This window comes from Strigops habroptila, chromosome 13 (genome assembly GCF_004027225.2).
Source record: "Strigops habroptila isolate Jane chromosome 13, bStrHab1.2.pri, whole genome shotgun sequence".
In the NCBI taxonomy this organism is placed as follows: Eukaryota; Metazoa; Chordata; class Aves; order Psittaciformes; family Psittacidae; genus Strigops; species Strigops habroptila.
This window is the reverse complement of record NC_044289.2, coordinates 13,805,090-13,819,681: the sequence shown is the minus strand read 5'-3', so window position 1 is coordinate 13,819,681 and position 14,592 is coordinate 13,805,090. Positions and strand designations below refer to the sequence as shown.

The 14,592-nt window shown below is 43.3% G+C and overlaps 1 protein-coding gene across 2 annotated transcripts in view; it reads left to right on the top strand.

Annotated features, from left to right (window-relative positions):
- The window catches only part of YTHDF1 (YTH N6-methyladenosine RNA binding protein 1), a 205,458-nt gene that overhangs the window by 157,243 nt on the left and 33,623 nt on the right, over nucleotides 1-14,592 (top strand). For both annotated transcript variants that reach the window (XR_003994047.1, XR_003994049.1), the window contains exon 5: nucleotides 6,318-6,386. The gene's annotated coding sequence lies outside the window, so the exon portion shown is untranslated. The remainder of the gene's footprint in view (nucleotides 1-6,317; nucleotides 6,387-14,592) is intronic.

Sequence of the window (14,592 nt, the reverse complement as noted above, 5' to 3'; positions counted from 1 at the left end):
ACAACTCCAGATCCTAACAGGACAGTTGGCATTAGTATAACCCACCATGGTTAGGTATCAAAGTTGTTTAAAGCTCCTAAAAAATCCTTGGAGTGGCTGTTTGCAGCTTTGGAAACTCAGATTCCTTTGGAAATCTGGGACTGAAACCGAGGGGCAAATGACAAACTCTTGCTGGAAGCTTCATTGTGTATTACGTTGTGGATGATCTTATAACAGAAGAAAATTTGGGGAAAAAAATTACCTTAACATCCCTAAAATGCATTCCAGCCCATTACATGAGGTGTAACCACATGGTAAATTTGATATTTCATCTGTAAAGGACCACAGCAGTTCCCTGAGATGACAGGGCAACCGCAAAAGACCAGTTGCTTTGTTAAATGCAGAAACAGAAGAATATCAATAGTGAACGTTTTAGTCCTTTAGCTCTAGTGTTTAGATGTGGCACAGGATTTGAAATCTTGTTTCTGATCTTCTTTAAACAAGAACAACTCCGAGCCATCTGAACTGATTTGCTTAATGTGCTGTTCAGCATTCACGGTGTAAATGGAATTGTGGATTGTTAGCCTCTCTGCCTTTGCATTTGAATGTTTTCATTCTAATATTACCAGCAGAGCAGCCTTCCCTAACCACATTGTTCTCACAAGTAACATTGATGCTTTGCACTCCAACTCAATTGATGTCATTGTGGCTCCTGACAAGAAGGTGCCTGTTAGAGTGAACAGGTTGAGACCAGATAAGAGTGACAAATCAGAAATATCTCATTTTTCATCAGTGTTCTTTATTTGATTCTTTTTTCCCACCAATTTCCAGTTACTCACTTCCTGCGCTTCTGACAGAGATGGGCTTGCAGTTGCTTTACTTTTATGCTCTCCCTCCTTGAAGCTGTACAGGAACTAACCCAGTTACATCCTGAGTTTTGTGCTATCACAGCTGAAACTGCTAAGGACCTGGCTTGGATGTTTCTGCATGTTTGCATACACAGAAATGTCCACCATGAAGCCTTCTTGCAGATCAGCATCAGCCTCATGATGCTTGTGTGCCTGCACAGCCTTTGTGTGCAGTACTGGGAGAGAAGCCAGCTTGCCCCATGCCAGCAGATTGTCCACACTGCTGGAAACCAGCATGTTCTGGGGTGGGTGAGCTTCCTCCAAGTCATCTCTGGACCCACGTGGAGCCACTGTAGCTCTGATACATGTATACACTTAAATATGCTTATATTTTTTATATATACAAATTTACACATTTATTTTCTCCTGGGGAAATTCTGGCTGGACACAAGACAACAGTTTTTCACAATAAGAACAATCAGCCATTGGAGTAGTCTCCCCAGGGAAGTGGTGGACTCCCCAACTTTGGACACTTTGAAGATTCAGCTGGACAGGATGCTGGGACATGTAGTCTAGGTCATGTTTTGCCTAGAAAGGTTGGATAAGATGATCCTTGAGGTCCATTCAACCTGGTATTCTATGGTTCTATGAAATAAACGTTACTGGTTCTCACTACATTGGGCCTGAAATAACAGAGGAACATGCAACAGCTTGACAGCTGTGGACTTCTGGCGGGTAGTTAAAGGCAGGAGTTGTCTGGGGAGTCTTGAGTCTTCAAGACCTTGTGGAGCTCCTGGTTTAGAGCTGCTGTGAGAAGAAGGATTTCAAAGTGTGTCTCTAGTGCATACATTAGCAAAGAGCTGATGCCTAAGTTTCTGTGAGTTGGATCTTGGTAGCAAACCAACATGGGTGCAGCAGAGACCAGAGCCTTGGGGTGGAGAAGGGGGTAGTCAAAGTGACAGTACAACCGTACCCCTCAAGAGAAGCAGAAGGAGGGGATTTGCAAAAGCTGTAGTAAACCACAAGGAAGCCTGAGTATAGCGTTTTGGTTAGAAAAGTCAATTTGTTACTACTAGACCTCAGCAAAGCTTTCAGAGATCTCTTACCAGAGAAAAGGAAAAGCAAAACTCTGCTGTAGGATCTTTCATACATGAGTAATTGTCATGACCTACGCGGTTTTCCATCCTTTCCAGAGTTTGATGTTTCATACGTAGACAGTTGCCAGGGGGAATTTTGCTTACACCATAATTTTCCATTTGCTGCTCCAATTCAGACAGAGGAGAGCAAACTGTTCTTTCTGCAGCTCAGGAGATAATTTTGCAGTCAGTGTGAACACTGGGAACCTTCTAATTTTTTTTCCCTCTAATAACAGTTTGGCAAGTCAAAGTGTCTCTTCAGTTAGTCACTGAAAACACCTAGGAACCATGCAAAAGAGTACACAGCAACAGAGATGGTCTCTGAGCTGACTGTGCCTCGGATTAGATATTCTCAGTGATTAGAGGTTTTGAATGTTTTTATCTTGTCTGCATTGAAACAGAAGTGTCAAAGATGAGTAGAGAGGGAAGAAACTAACACACACACATTTTCTAAGTACTTTTATTTACATGGATTCCTTTGCCATATCTTTGCCATATTTTCCTACATGGTAAGACAAGGGCCATCAAGATACATTCTGAAATCTAGCTACCACTGAGAGGAGGTCAAATGGGACAAAAATTGTACCCCAAAACACTAAAAAGAGAAAGAGTATTTATGCTTCATAGGGTAGAAGTTAGGGAGACATGATTGCATTTCTTGCCTTTCAAATAATTGCCATTTTAAGCCAACAACCCTGGTGGTGGGACAGCGAGTTAGAGGGAAGGATTTTCCCAGTGAATGATTTTTAATTAGTTTAAAAAACTGGTGAGTTTTGAGCCATTCACCCAGACTGGTTTATCCACAGTAAAGAATAGCAATAAACTCTCTCCCTCTACCTATGTCTGGCATATATACAAGCCCAGGTTAGCAAAACCACACTTTCTTTTGTTCTCTTTGTTCCCTTTGTTCACTATGCAGTAATGAAAAATGACAGCCATATTTATTGTAACATTCCTCCAGGAATGCAGAGATAATTACCTGCCCTTAACATGAGAGAGGAGAATGAGCATGAGCTCCATCTCCTTCCAGCTCCCTGGAATCCAACTGACGTATTGGCATGAAATGCCAAGTGGAGGATAGCGGGAGCAGAGGAGATGTGCTGCCTTGCGAGGTTGTTTTTAGGGTCCAGTTTTTGTCTTTTGGAAACTTAAGACATGAGATGAGCTGAAGCACCTTTGTTAAAAGGAGACTGCTTTGAATTCCACCTATATCCTCATCCATTTCTAAAGAAAAGGCTTCCAGTGTTCATTTGAAGTAGGCTTAACTTCGTCAATAATATCTTTGTTTTCATGCAGAGTCTTGCAGGGTCTGCCCAGACAGCCCTGACTTCAGCCCAGGCCATTTTAGCAGTGAGTGAGTCATTCTGCTTTCCATTAAAGAAAACCCAAACTTTGCCCTATGTGCTATTAAGAAGGATTGTGGTGTTTCTGAAAGGTTCTAAATTAATAAGCATTGGAACAGAAAACCTTGAATCTAACAACAATAGAAGCACCTAGTTACCTGAATGGACCTGATTGAGATAGGTTGTCCTTGCTGAAAAAAAGAGTAAAAGTGAGAGAGTTCCCCATAATTTCCTGCAATGGATCTTAGCTATGGGGAAAATGCTCATCCAGGTGCCTCCCTGTGGGTCTTTATGATTATTTTCTAATAACGGAATCCCTGGCAGTGTTCAAGGCCAGGTTGGACACAGGGGCTTGGAGCAACCTGCTCTAGTGGAAAGTGTCCCTGCCCGTGGCAGGGGGTTGGAACTGGGTGAGTTTTAAGGTCCCTTCCAACCCAAACCAGTCTGGGATTCTATGATGTGTCCCTGTTTAATTAGAGTTTAAAACCAAGACCTATTTAGCCCTTAATAAGAAAAATCTTTTCATATCTTAATATTTTTGTCCTCTGCATTTATTTCCTCACTAGCTGGGATTTTTCAGGCTGATTATTTTTTAAGGTATTAAAAATATAATCCATCTGATATATTAAAATATAATTAAAAGTGTTATCATATTTTCAGCAGCGTGTTATGCCTACAGAGAATTTACAAGTGCAAATGCATTTTGCACCACCTGCACTAGTGAGGGAGACCAACTGGCCACTGCTGACCCTTTTTACTGATGGGAGAATGGAAACAAAAATAAAGGAGAAGGATTTCCAATGCTTCCAGGTGTTTCAGCTCCACACCATTTTCTTTCTGATCCAGAACATCTCCCAGTGGTACAAGAAAAGGTGATAAGAATTAAGTTAATAGCCTGGATTGCCATGTTTTTTCAGGTTGTGATGAAGAAGTTCTGGCACGGCAATGTGATGGGGATGCTGCTGGCCCAGGGTTGCAGAGCAGTAGCTGTTTTGCCTGGCCTAATCCCCTGTCTGTGGAAGAACAGCATAGCTTGTCTACAGTAGAGCTACTTTTGGTGGGGGCTTGTGGAGCTGGGAGTTGGTTGCAGCATAGCCCTGCAAGTGGGAATGCACAAATTAGTGGGGCTGTTCACCCAAGGGAGTCCTTCTGGAAACCTTTCTATGCTCAGAAAGACCTCTTCACCCTTGCTGTGACCCAGCTGATACTCATGACTGCATAGCGTAGCCAGCATGCAGGTGGCATCTGGCTATGCAGAAGGAGGTTGTCATCCAATGCTGAGAGGAATGGGGAGGAAATGGAAGGAATCATGGTTCACAAGTGGATCTTGTGATCCATCACGAGCTAGAGGTATCTTGATGCAAACAAGACTGAGTGGCTAAGAGGACTTTTTTGGTGGAAAGCCTTCAATCTCTTCTTCTCTAGCCCAGACCCACAAAAGATTGTACTGAGGGTACTGCAAACCCATTTATTGCTCAGCTGCTGACAGAGACGTGAAGGGTTCAGAACTGGAGGGTTTGGTGGCTGAAGGATGAATTGGCAGATGCCATCACAAATGGCACTGGTGCAGGCAAAGAGTTAAACCATTGTAGGAAAATCTGCTCACAGGAGAGTTAGCAACAGGAAAGTAATCGAAAATAAATATGAGGAAACTGCCCAAGTGTTTTAGGAACTTGATTCTCTTTATTCCTCCTCTCCTCTTTCTCTTTGAACCCCCAGGAATTTTTGTTCCTATACCTCACATTTTCAACAGTCTTTAAATAAGTGTTTAATGGGATTTATAAAAACACCTGAGCAGGTTAGATAGGTTATAATTCCCGCTGATTTCTCTGACCTCTCTGGAGCTGGGACACAGGCTCATATATTGCATAGGCTTATGTGAAAATATTATTCAAAGTATGCTGGAAGATGTTAGTCATATTAGATTTATGGTTTAGGTTCTGGGAGGTGCCATCGGAGTTGAACTGGTGTATAGAAATATAAATAAACATAAGGGTGTCTCAGTACCTGCCTCTGTGTGCGTGTGTGTATGGTCTTTAGTGGTGACTGAAAACCCACTGCCTGCTCTTTGGTTTTCCATTTTAGCTGGCCTATTATCAGAGATTTCTGGAGTGTGAGTTTCGTAAGTAGAGGTTATCATACATTGCAGGCCATCTCTCCTGCTGGGGAGCAAAGTGAAGGTTTGATAATGAGATCGCCCAAAGGCAGATAAGAGCTCGAGCTTGCTGAACAGTCCCTCAAGGTTTCCTGTGATGGCAAAGAGGAGGGAATGCAATTTATTATCCTTCTCTCCTTGTACCTTCCCATTGTTTGAGAAGTCAGAGCACCAAACTATGCGTGTTCAAAATAAATAAATTAATAAATCAAAGCAGGAGACCTGGCGTGTTGTTTTGCTCTAAGAAGGTGGTCTGTGGTTTACTTTAGCACCAGGAAGGAAGTCTCTGAACTCCCAATCCTGAAATTCCATTTAAAGGGCAGCTCTCTCTCCCTCTCCTCCCTCCTTCTCCCCACTAGAATGGATATTCTAAAATTGAGTCAAGTGGTTTATCTTGATAGAGGATGGAGGATGGCTCCGTAACCATTGCCGATAACCTCCCCAGCTCCAATTCTGTTTGCTCTTCTTTCATGCTAAATGCTACAAAGTGCATTACAGTAAAGGGAAAGGTCAGATTTAAGCCGTAAAACACAGAAGATTCGGAGCTGAAGTTGCCACATCATTAAGTCACAGCATCTTCGTGCTTATGTTTTCTAGCACATATGGTATATAAAATCACCTAGTGTTTCACAACCCTCTTAAATAATTAGGCACAACAGGGTTTGCTGGGTGACCACCTGGATAAAGTCAAAACAGTGGCATCTGCATCAACCAGATGGGAGTCTGCTCTTCGCTGCCATCAGGAAATGGACAGCCAACTTCCACTCGAGTGAACCAAAAGCTGCCTTCTTCCAGATAAGAAAGGGAAAGGGCAATTTAGCAGAGAGCAATAAATTTGTCTTCTTTCAATTTTCAGGTTACTGAACCTCTACTGAAACCAAAAGGAAGAGATCCTGTTCCTGAGCCGGAGAAGCAGCAGGAAGAGGTAAGGTAAATTTGTACATAATCACCAAACCATGTACCTGGCAGTGGTTGAACAAAGGCTTCTGTTTTTGTTTCTGTCAGTTAAAAGAAAAAAGGGCAGGAGGATGAATATTAGCAATTTAGGGTGAGGCTCCATTAGATCAAATCAGCGCCGATGATAGTCACTTATTTCCTCCATTTCATAATGATTTACTCTATAAATTAATGTCCGCCTATTTAAACAGACTCAGTGATTCAGCTCTGGGTACCATGGCAATATGTGACAGGGAATAGGGCTGAACCCACCAGTCATATGGCTCTCCGTGCTGTCATTATGCTGGATGTGCGCCGGTAATGGGGGGCTACGCGAGAACGTAGACAGATATTATGCAAACATATACTGACTTAAGTATCAATCTGTCACTGGTGTAACTCATTGTAATGGCTCCACCAAAGTCATTACAGAGTAATATGCATTACAGCATGTTAAACATCTATCATGGGTGGAGGTTCAAAGAAGCCACGAGAAGCTATAAGAAGCTACCAACATCCACATCTGGAAGATACTCTCATGTAAGGTTTTCAGCTCAGCAAATCCTGAGTAAAGTGTTCCTTTTTTCCTCCCTTTCCACTCCTAAAAGATGAATCTGAAAAAAGGTCTCACAGCTTTAAGAAGGAAAAAAAAGAAAATCCTCTTGAGCTCATGTGTATGAAGCACACGGAGTTAACTGCAGCAGTTAAATTCAGATCCCTCCCTTTCGTAAACATACACACAGACGCAAATAGGGTTTGATGGTGGGAAAGCTTTAGCCTGTCTGTGCTAAACTGTGGTTTTAGGATGTGATCCCTTCTCTTGTTGCCTTTAGAAATTACTCAGCCTGATTTTGTAGTACAGAAGCGGAAGGAGGATATAACCTGTGTGTCCCTCTTCAGCTAACCCATGTCCTCTCCCCCTGACACACCTGGATAATATATTAACACATCCATAACCCAGATCAGTCCTTTCTGCAACACAAAATTAGCCTGGTTAAGTCTTCAGTCCCAGGTTTTGCAGTGGGTCACGCCTCTTTCTGATGAGCAAGATCCTGTTCAGGGTAAGGTACCTCTTGAATAATGCTGGTGCCTCAGGTTAAGCTCTTCCCCGACTCTGCATTTTTTGGTTGCTGTTCAAAGAGTGATGCTGCAGCCCTGGCTCAGTGATCGAAGGCAGAGAGAGTGTCTGGCACAGGCAGGTGGGGTTATTTCATTGTTCAGTGCAGACTTGGCTATTTTGCTAGCATAATACATGTTCTTCAGCCAATCCAATGGATTAGAAAAGTACTCCATTTAAAGGTTAAATAGTTGGTGCTCCATCAACATGTATGGGAAGTGACACACAAATCCAAAGTGATCCAGAGCGATTGGCTCAGTCTCCAGCCAGCTGAGTGGTGTAGCCAAGGGTAAATGCAAGTGCAGAGATTTCTAAATTGACTTTACCCACTGCTTACTGCTCAGCCTGGGCGCTCAGCAGTGCATTTACTCACTTTTTTGTGTACTAATGCAGTACTGATACAGCTCACAGCATCCTGAAGCAGTTGTATAGAGGGTCAGGAAAGAGGCTTAATAGACAGAAGGTGCCTAAATGCAGTGTTACAGTAAGTAACCGGCTCTCTAAAAAGAGAGACTGGTAAAAGAAAAAGCCCAGGGAACAAACACTGGATCTGTTGTGCTGTTACCATTTAACCTGCATTCACTGCCAATTGAAATGCACTTTACATTACTTCAGTCAGATACTTCAAAGGAAATCCTGGAGATGGGAGCACTTAAGCAAGAGCACTTCTGGTGGTAATGTGTGTATTTGAAAGCCTGGCAATTGGGAAGGTTGTGAATGCAGCAGCGTAGCCAAATATAGCTGTAGCTTGTTATATGTAAACGGCAAGACTCATTCTGATATTCCTGCTCCTATTCTGCCCTTCCGTCCTGCAAAACAGTGTGATTCCTCCATCTGTCAGCATCTCCAGTATTTGTGTTTGCGTGTAACAATGCTCGCCTGTGCACATTACCCCACACGGCAGCTCGGTGAGAATAGCTGATGTAGTACCAGGTTATAAAAAGCCCAAAGGAAGCATTCAGGAAAGGCTCTTTGAGGAAAGAATTGCTACTTCTGCAGTGCTGCCTGAGCCTCCCAGACCCAGGGGGAAGGCAGGAGCTCAGGCAAAGCCCTGCACACAGCTGAGGGCAGGCAGAGGATACACAGGGTTGGTGCCAACCTTGGGCTTGTTGGGTCGAGCATAACCAAGAAGATTATCAGGTAATGGTGTAAAGCTAGAGCAGGTGAAGCTAAGAGGTTCTTAGCTCACTGCAGTTAAATCTCCCTGAATGAGAATACCCACATGGAGGTCTGTGTTTTAATTTGTGTGTGCTAGGTGTTGGGTCCGTATAATTCCACCACATCCCGCAATGTGGGATGTGGGGGTTTCCACCCTCAGACCTTTGCATCCTGACAATTGCACCAGGACTGAAGAGCAGGCAGTACCTGCATCTGCAATGAACAGACTATTGCATTTTGCTGGGATGTAACGGCTCCCATTACCCACGACACACTGATGCATCCTGAGGCTGGTGTGCATGTGAATATGCAAGGTGATCCTGGTGAGTCTCAAAGAACTCCTGGTTATTTAAACATTATTATGGGGTAGATCTGATGCAGCTCACTGTGAGACACATAGGACACAGGAGCAAGCGCGACATACAACGTGCATCATATGGCAAGGACAGTCTGTGAAATGCTGGACAGCACATGGGAAAATCCCAGTGACACAGGGAAAAATGTATCAGCCAAGCTTTTCTGGTTAGCTTTCTTGCAGAAATGCTGTTGCTGCGTTGCCTTCTGCATTTGGGCACAATCTAATCTCTGTCTTTGTTGTCATGGTGGTTGAGAGTTTAAAATATAAATTCCTCTTGGGTTCTTGGCAAGAAATGTCTCTGTATGGAATGTGTTCCTGAAAAGTAGTTGAGAATACCTGACTATAGAGTAAGGGAGTGTGATATCTTGGAGCTGGGGACAAGAGCCACAGCTGCTCTTTTCCCCAACACAAATGGCAAGACTGCGAGAACACACTGACCTTTATTCAGCGCAATTAAATGCCATACAAATAAATAGCTGATTCTGTTTAGCAGCATTGCTGCTTTTATCTCCCTGTAGCCATAACCAGGTGGAATTCCCCTTTGCTGACCTGACCATGTGTTGACACATTCTGCTGACCATGTGTTGACACATTTAGGGCTGTGGCATGCAAAGGAAAGGTCTTGTTTGCTCGGTCTCTGAGTGAGGATGTCTTCTCCTCGCTCCAATCTCTTACCTGTGATTTGGAAAGGCAGCTGAAGGGCAGGCCTTGCTGCCTTTCCCAAAGGCAAGGAGTGGGGAGAGTGGGAGGAAAAGTTGTGCACCCCCACAGTGTCTGGGATGGTTCCTGCTTTGCAGGTGGATTATTGGAGCAGTGATTGTCCAGAGAATGCACATAACGAACCTCATCCAAATAAGGGACATGTTCAGAGAGCAGCATCTCTTAAAATCTATTGCAAGCAGTCTGGTAGCTCCACCTTCTATTAATATTGATTGGCTTGCAAAGACTCTGGGCCAGTATCTACTGGTAGTATCTGGGTTTTGAACATATAATGAGGTCTATTTTGTACCATTCACATGTTCATTTGTATGTGCAAATGGTAATTTCACAAGTGCATTTAACACAGCCAAATTTGGACAGATTTTCATGGGAACTTCGAAAGGCAATAGGCATATTCCCATCAGGAAATTTCAAGGCAAACCGTAAATTCCCAATAAAAACAACTACAAAGGTAGTCCTGGATTTAAGGCAGTTGTTTCTAATGACCTGGATAATATTCGCACTCCTACATTCCTCACAGAGTTCCTACATGAGGTGCTAGTATTTCTGGAGTCATTAGTAGATGCAAGCTGCATCTTAGGGTTGAGAGCTTGGAATCTGGTCTTAGAGGGATGCTGAGCTCCCCCAGCTGCATCCAGGCAGCGTAACAGGGCATGAAATTCCCAGTTCTGCATTACTGAAAATTGGGTGCTGCGGATTAGCACATTTTGGTGAACTTTCTGTTTGTGACTCAGCACTTTCCTCTGTGAAGTGGCAATAATGTCACCCTTCTCCTAAATTAATGCTAAATTGATGAATGCCATAGACAAGCCGGAAAGGAAATTAGTCATTGCCTCTGGAGCAGTGTTTGAGTAGTTTTCTGGAAATAAAATATCAAATAGGTGCTCTTTAAAGGAGCTCTGTACTTTGTGCACATGGATACTTTGGAAAAAGCTGATATGTGAACATGTAGCTGAAAGATCATATAACCATGTATATCCCCAAAGGAATCCAATGGAAATTGTTCAGGTAAATTTAATTTGACATTTCCAGGCTATGTATTACACAAAGGTTGCATATATAACACCTTTATGCTCCATAGTCTCCCTGAATCCTAGATTTTTAGTGTCATAACATCAGAAAGGACAGTCTCCTGGTGGTGTTACATTGCTCCAGGGCCAACTACCCATCTTCATGGTCCTCCCTCCTCCTCTTCCTTAGACCAAGCCAACTCTTGGGAGAGTTTTCTATTAAAAGTAATCAAAGGGATACCTTGACTCTAACCATGTCCAATGCTGTGATCAGCACTAAGCTCACTCACTAGGTTTATAATTTTTTCCCTCCTTCCACAACCTCAGCTTCAAAGATTCAGTTCATCCTTATCTCAGACCAAAGGGCTGCATTAAGCCTGGCTTACTCCCTGTGCCTAGGGCCAACTCAGCCAGGAGTCTTCTTTCTAGCTGACCCTGAAGGCTGTGGTTTGAGCATGGCCAATGTAGGAAACATCAGATGGATGTTTTGCTCTTCCCACCGCCCTCTTCCTCTGCCTTTCTGCACCGCACCGTGGCTGGATGTTCTCTCTTTGTCACGTGGCGGTTGGGAAGGGACTTTATGGCAGTCAGTAAGTGCTCAGCAGTTTCCCACAGCCTGGCATGAACAGTTGTTATCAGCATTAATTAATCTACTGAAGTATTAATCAGAAGAAAATGCTTACTGGAAAAGCTGGCCTGTTTCCTACCCTTTTCAGGAGCAGCTTCTTGAGATCCTAACACAGGACGTGTGAATAACCAGGAATGGGCAGATGGAGAAATGAGTTTAGTAGCTCCTCTGTGAAGCTGATAAATAGCCCCTAATTAATATTAATATCAATATGTATATACATACATATTTGGGAGCCCTACAGCTCCCATACAGCTTTTGTCCTTTAATGGCGCCGGGATCACCATCTTTAAGGGCTACATTGCTGAGACCTCCCTAGCATCACCCACACCCATGTTTTTCCTCTCTGAAATGGAAACCTGGCTATTTCTTGCTGTCTGAGGTGGCATCCCACAGCCTGCCTGGTTTTCTCCCTCTTCCACATGCTTATTGATCTTTCCCTGTCCCATATCACTCCGCCAATCCACCATAGCCAGCTGGATGCTGATCTGAAGTCCTACTCCTGGCTGAAAGGTGAAAACAATCACACAAAATCTCTCTAGGACTATTACTCAAGTTCATATTTTAAAGCTGAATTTATGGGGTAAAAGTGCTGGCCATCAACCAAGGAGAACTTAGGAAAGTAGGTATTTTTGGTAATTACAATATACTTGAAAAAGACATGCAAGTTCCCTTATAGAGATTGGTTTCTACTGCAGAAGCAAAGTAGCTTTGTTGTAATTTTATTTATCATTTTGACAGATATAACCTATTAATTATTTGTAGCATGTTCAAGAGCAAACACACACTCCAGGGAGAAGGCGAAGGCTTTTAAAGTTCAGCTGTTTCTGGCTCCCTTTTCCTGTGCACAAATGTCCTGGGAATGCTGCAGGGTCAGAAACAGGAATTTGTGTTCATTTGCGCTTTCATCACCAGTTTATAGGTAAAGGTACCTTTTCAGTCCACCATTTGATATTCCATGCTTAAAGCAAGAGAAGCAGGAACATGTTTCTGCCTTGGCAGCATTGTCGCTATGTGGGTCTCTTGGCTTTGCTAGCAATCAGCAGGGACAAATCCATGGGCAGAATTCCTCCTTGTTCTCATTTCCAAACCAACAAAACTCTTGAATTAGTTTTATTTTTAATTTAATATTAATAAAATAAAATTAATGCTTCAAGCAGGAAATATTTGAGGTCAAGTTTCAGCTCGGAGCACTTTGTTATGGCTGAGTTTTAATCCTGGGTGCATAAGAAGGATTATGCCGAGGACACTGACATCCCCTTAAATATAGCAGCATGAATATGCCACTGTAATAAATCTTTTCAGCTTTTAATTTCAATTCAAGAAAAATGTTGGTCGAAAATATCTTCTTTCCCAGTAACATTCCATTGTCTCAAATGTGCCCGCACTCCCAGGCACCATCTGACACAGCCCTGTCAGTCAGGAGGGTGAAGAGGTGCCGTCACAGCGCACCTCAAGAAAACCTTTTGCAGATGCAGATCTAACAGCAAGATGCTGATTTTACCTGTTGCAATCACCATCTGGGGAGAAGGGCTGATAAAGCATCTTGTTAAGCTGTAAGAAAAAAGCTTGACCAGTAAAACCTGAGCACACGCTGGGAAAATTTCCCCCTTAAAACTGCTTTGGGGACACATCAGGAAGGTGGAGGTGGCCTCAGCGTATTGCTCCCAGGCTGTGCTCAGCAGGAGTTTGCTCTCGCAGCTCAGGAGGGGGGTGGGACCCAGCAAAGTATCCAGGAAGGGGAAATTTGATTTCTAAGTGAAGCATCAGCAGATGTTTTAAACGGTCTCCTGAGAGTTTGTAACACTCTGGAAGAGCCGAGAGTAATAAAATGGAATAAAATCGATTATAGAGCCAAGTTCCTCTCCTGACTGCCACACCCAGAGGAAAAGGAGCACTGCTTCTCACAGACAGAAGGGAGTCTGCAGCCAGGTCTGTATCCTTCCTCCCCAAAAAGCGAGAGTCTGGGAATGGTCCAGCTCAAGTTGAGGTCTGATGAGCTGGTCTAGTGGAAGGTGTCCCTGCCCATGTCAGGGGGTTGGAACTAGATGATGTTTAAAGTCCCTTCCAACCCAAACCATTCTACGATTCTATGACTCTCACCAAGAGGGCATGTGCTTCACCGAGTGTACATCCTCCCAACCATTCCAGTACTGATCAGCAGTTTTGTGGTTACCCAGTGGGTTTGTCTCTTTTGTCTTTAAGATATTTTGGGACTGCAGACATGTTCAAAGTTTTGCATGGTGACTGGAGTGAAGACAATTTCCAGGTCTCTTGCAGAAATGTCAGATGCTGAGAAATTGGTCTATAAATAACAGTTCTCTGCTCACAGAGTATTTGCTGGTTGTTTTTTATGAATTGCCATTACAGTTATCATAAATGGAGTGCTATAGAGCCAGTTACTATGGTACATAGATATCACCAGTTCTGGCCTGCGAGTGATGTGCTAGTAGTATCCTCTCTGGCAAGAGATGTGAAATGTTACAGCACTCGTTTTGCTAGCGAAGAAAAAAAATCCCAGCTTACGATATCATCCATCTTTTCCTGCATATGGAGAATCATCACCAAGTGTTGATGGGAACACCTGAAGCTTTTAAGGCTGGCCTGATAACACACTTCCCATCCAAGATACGTGCAAGACAAACATGTGGAACAGCACTGCTGATCTCTACTTTGGCAGCCAGCGTTAATGGCGCGGTTTGGTGGAAAAGCGCAATTCACAGCATTTGTGGGTGAACATATGCAAATCAGCACATAAATCAGGCTGATGAAGCTGCAGCAGCCACCACACACCAAAAAGAAGTGTCTCTTTTCCCTTTAGGCTAACACTAGCACTAGCTGAAGGAACAGCTGCACGAGCCTGATGAGGCCCAAGAAGGCCGTTAGAGTCTCCATCTGTGGTTTCAAGCACAGTGGCCTGAATGCAAAACCCTCTTTGCAAATTTGTGGTCCTCCTAATTTGTTATTTCGGATGCAGTTAGTTTGATCAGCATTGTGCTGTTGCATATGTTTTCCCAAAGGGGGTTTGTTACCTACATGGTGGAGAAAAAATGACTTTTTGTGTTATAATTCCTAGTTTGAAATGAACATTTTGTAGTCATTTAAAACAGGCTTAGTTTAGAGTTGGTAAAACCTTTGGTTCAGACTGATTTGTCTCCTTTAAGGCTGTCAAACTGAAAGGAATTAAAATGCAGAGAAAATTAT